The sequence below is a fragment of the Pholis gunnellus genome, assembly GCF_910591455.1.
Source record: "Pholis gunnellus genome assembly, chromosome: 2".
NCBI lineage: Eukaryota > Metazoa > Chordata > Actinopteri > Perciformes > Pholidae > Pholis > Pholis gunnellus.
Window position 1 is genome coordinate 23,331,853 of NC_136536.1, and position 4,828 is coordinate 23,336,680.

Genomic DNA, 4,828 nt, shown 5'->3' on the forward strand with positions numbered 1-4,828 from the left:
GAAATATGCTGTTTTGTCTTTTGTGTAACCAGGTGGCAACTTCTGGAGAGTGATGCCAAAGCGGAAGTGTCTTAAACTTGCATTCTCTCTACTGACCAGCAGGGGGCGACTCCTCCGGTTGCAAAAAGAAGTCTGATTGTATAGAAGTCTATGAGAAAATGACTCTACTTCTCTCTTGATTTATTACCTCAGTAAACCTTGTAAACATGAGTTTATGGTCTCAATCTCTAGTTTCAAGTCTTCTTCAATACAGCATGATGTTCATTTAGTAGATTATGGTCCATTTAGAGTCAAACAGACCATAAAGCAGGGGATGCTTTAGGGCGGGGCTGACTGTGATTGATAGGTCGCTACCTGAGCCTTATACAGCATCTCTACATCAATCCTAAAAAATGTTTAATTAAATTTAAAATTAAATTAAAAAATATATTATGAATCCACATGCCTTGATGATGTCTTCTTCGCATAGCCTGTCTATCAAGTGTTTTTAAGCTCAGTAAACACTGTTAATATGTGACTGTAACTCTGTGCGGGACATTGAAGTCTACCAGGGGCCAGCACCAATAGACATCCTGGATAAATAAAGGTTCAAATGAAGACATGGTCATCTTTTAGGACACAGGGTGGAACTGGTGGATATGAGAGTGGTGTCCAACTCGTCACCATGACTCCCAGCAGAAAGGCAAAGCGTCCTCACATGCGTGTAATCTCCCACATGCTCTGACGACGTCGCCATGTTGCTGAGTGGCTTCACGGCGAATCCCTGCAGAGATAACAACGTGTTTGCCTGTTCATCGTGCATCATCGGAGGCCGTTCAAGTGAAAGGCTTACCGTGGCTCTAAGTCACTTTAATTGACTGCTGCCACATTTATATCTTGCCTTATCTCAACACTTTCTCTATCTCTCTCGCTTTCTCTATCTCTTGCCTTCCACTCCTAAACCTCTTTCTCTGCTTTTTTTTTTTCCCCTCACAAACTTGGCACGCAAAAACAGGTCTCATGATGTGTTCCGGAGGTCTGGCTCATAGCTGGGTTCATATTCTGCTTGGAAGTGAAGAAAGACATGAATCAGAGAGAGTAGGAATTAGACGTCCCCTTTATAGCCTCCCGTTTATTTATCCCTGATTTGACTCTAATACCGACTGTTTCTGACTATACCTTGAAAAATGCTTTTACAGCTGCCATGTTGGTGGTTACATCACCTGTGGACACAGAGGTGGCGTGTGAACCCCTCCGGTCAAGGAAAGCCGGTGGGATTATAGTATCACACAGTGATGCCATTCTGGGTTATACAAACTGACATCACCACTTTGGAAAGATTTCCCAAACATTCTTGCTATCGTTTCATTAAGTGTCAAGCTAACGCTCTCTTTGAGACAGGTGTTTTTTTTTCTGTTGCCAGGAGTCCAAGCTGATTTTAGTTTCTTGCAATCCCTGGTGTTTTTGACACGTGGGCCTGTTGTCGTCCGACATGCCCGGGCTTTGGACAGGGCTTCTCCTCTGCTGTTTGGAGACAGAAGACGGTGATCTCATCTTTAATTTGGGTCCCATTGTTGTGTGTGTGTGTCTTTGGTTTAAATAAATGTCTTTTTTGTCTCGACAATTCACGGGATAAAGGAAAAGCTGTGAGAGTACCAATTTTGGGATTTAAGGGGGTTTTTCAATGTAGTGTGGAGACCGGTTTGAAAAGAAATGTTCCCAGGACAATCCTGTCCAGTGACGGAGATGAATGAGAGAAAAGCCAGACATGGTGGTAATACCTGGAGCATAATTAACGACAGACACAAGCAGCCAAATAAAAGGTTTAAGTGGCTCCTCGCCCTAAAACTAATGTTCAAGTAAAGACAGCAAACAGAGAAAGAGATCCAGTAGCAGCTCAATGTGAGTGGGGCAAAACAAAAAAATGTGATCTGATTTGGAAGGTGTCACTTAGAGGTTTGAATTGCGCATTACGTTCCTGTTAATTGGTTTGAACATTTCTTCTAATCTATATTAGTGACTATCTGGCAAACATAGTGTAGCATTTAGCGTGTAAAGAGTTAGATATGTCCTTCAGCAGTTGGTGGAGACCAAAGAAGTTTTTTTCTGGTGACCCGCTTTTTAAATATGACAAACCATTGCGGAACAATTCAAAACCGTCCTTAACCATAAATCCAGAGAAGAGAGAAATTGTGCCTGAATGAACCTTCCCGACCATTTTACGGCCATCTCCACATCGCCTTATGTTATCTTGAATAGGTAAACCAGTCGTTTAGAAGACATATACGTTCGATAAAATGTTTGTTTAATGCATGTATAATTGAAAAGATATACACGTTATAAATCTGACTAAATAAATGCAATTTAGTCAAGTTAACAGGCTCTTGTTTTCTTCCCTCTCTTTAGTAAAACAAACATAATTCAATGTTATAAGTCGGCTACAAGTATCAGAACAATACGAACATTCAGGCTCCCTCATGGGGCCAAAACGTGAACTGGCGATCCAAATAAAATCTCCTGTGACCCAACCCTGGGTCCCGACCCAGTCTTTAGAAATGACCATAGCCTACATAGAGGGACAGTCACGTCTCCACTTCCTCCCTGTACAAAAGTGAAGTTTCAAAAATCCCTGATACAGGAGCTGCCATCTTGTGCTCGACGTCGTGGAGACAGCGGCTGACAAACACTCGCTCGGACCAATCGCGAGCCGAGCACGGCCACGCCAGTCCTGACATCACACCTTCTTTTTTTTAATGCATCAAATAATTAATTAACACTTGAACATACATCAGCATGATAATAACTACCTAAACTGACACAAACATTTGTTGGGAAAATTGTATTTGATGTGTAGCATGATTTTGTTTTTGTTTGGCCCATGTCCCATCTGCTAACATGGAGGGAGCGGGACTCATGCTCAATATTGCAGCCAGCCACCAGGGGGCGATCGAGATGTTTTGGCTTTATTTTTGGGGAGTTGTCCACAGATGTTTACAGAGAAATGGAGACAGTGTTGGAGGCGAGCTCCTGTTCATTCCTATGAAAGTTGCTCAGTGGTGCAACGGCTCGACATCTGAGTTATAAAATGACCCAGATCTTTGGCTGTTCTTCCTCCCATGGGCCCATAGAACAAGAGCACCGCTTAACCCCGCCTCCAAGCCCTTGTTATCGGACTCATTCACATGAACAGCAGCAAAAAATGTACTCTGGATTTGGCCTTTTTGTGCATTTTACAACTTTTGGGAGCTGATTTAAATAGGGGCTACTCAAGTGTTCGTACTGGGAATCTGATTGAGAAAAATTATCCACTGAGTTACAGACGTCTCTTTCCCAATGTAGGTCAATGGGAAAAATATGTACTTTTCTTCTGCACTGTCTGTTTTTGCATCACCCAGCTTTGTTGGCTTGAACACAAAGTGGGCATCAAACCCAAAAGTTTAAATGTCAACACTGCCATATTTGTTTCACGCTTGGAGTCACATGTTTTGTGTCAGTAGCGAGCCGAACACGAGGTTATTCCTTTCATGCTCTCCCCAGTAGGGAAGCTGCACTCTCCTGTCTGCTCTTATAAGGAAGGTTTGTTGATCACTAAATTGAGCACAGACCAGGATGTGATGATCTGCGGGTATGCAGAGGTGAGGCCAACGCTCCAGAGGCCTCGGTGAAGTCAGGACAAATGAGATCACTGCAGGAGTCACCCCTTACATAGTCCTTTATGTGTCCAGAAGCACAAAGTGTGCCCCAAAGACCACAGGAAGACCAGAGCGCTATTCAGTCTGCTTACGTAACAACACAGCGCTTGAGCCAAGACTTAAACAAATGTATGCTGCGATCAAGCTGTCCGCTGCAATTCAAATTAATTTCTTCACACTCGTATGAAGTTTCTCCTCATTACTGTAAGGATTTGTTTGCACAGTGTGATTAGAGGGAGCATTGGCCAGAGGAGAATATCAGCGCTTGTTTCTTGGCGTAACCCCAGTTAAGCACGTAAAGCTGTCATGTGGTAATCTCCCAGGCCGTGAATGTTTGTCTGGACAGATAAAATAACCCGTTCCTGCACTCCCTGTACCGTATCAGGTGGACTAGTTAATAAGTACACGCACTGTGTTGAAGAGGACCGAAAGGTCTCGCTGTTTACCTGCTTTCAAAGGTCACAGGCTCATGTGCAGTGTGCTCAAATGCTAAACCGCTGCTACCTTCCTGTCTCTCTCGTTCGTTCTTACCAAAACCCCCCCCGCCCCCCTTGTTGACCTTCGAGCAGAATTTTAGAACAGTCCGACTCCATGTGGGTGAGTGAAGAAGGACCGGGTTCCCAGTAGCAGCGAGAGGCCTTTTTTGGTCATATCCCAGTAATCAGGAGGGCTGAATAAGCCAGCTGGAAGAAGTCTGTGGACTCAGCACGGAGCTGCGTTACTGCTGCTTGACCTACCGCTGGCAAAATTGATCGGCATGCACTGAGTGCCTGAGAAAGGGCTGTTTCGGAGATCAAGGAAATAGTTATGACCCCGGTGATTAAATTCAGATTCAGAAAACAGAGGATGTTCCCCCCCCCCCCCAGGGAAAGGCATCCTAAGAATTTGATTTGCTTCGTTGTGTCTTGTGATTAGGCTTTTGTGCTTCTCCACAGGGGGGAGTGAAGTGCTAATATTTGCAGCTGATGAATAGATGTAGACACTAGCTATTATTCACATATTACTTGTGCATCATGTGTGTCAGAAACGAAAGTCACGTCAGAGAGAAGAGGGTGCTTCCCTGTAGCATTTGCTGAAATCCAGCAGCACATCCTGTACAGTGAGTTTACAAACTGTGGCACTTCCTGTCTGTTAGTCATCCCTAAAAGGGGCTCCCT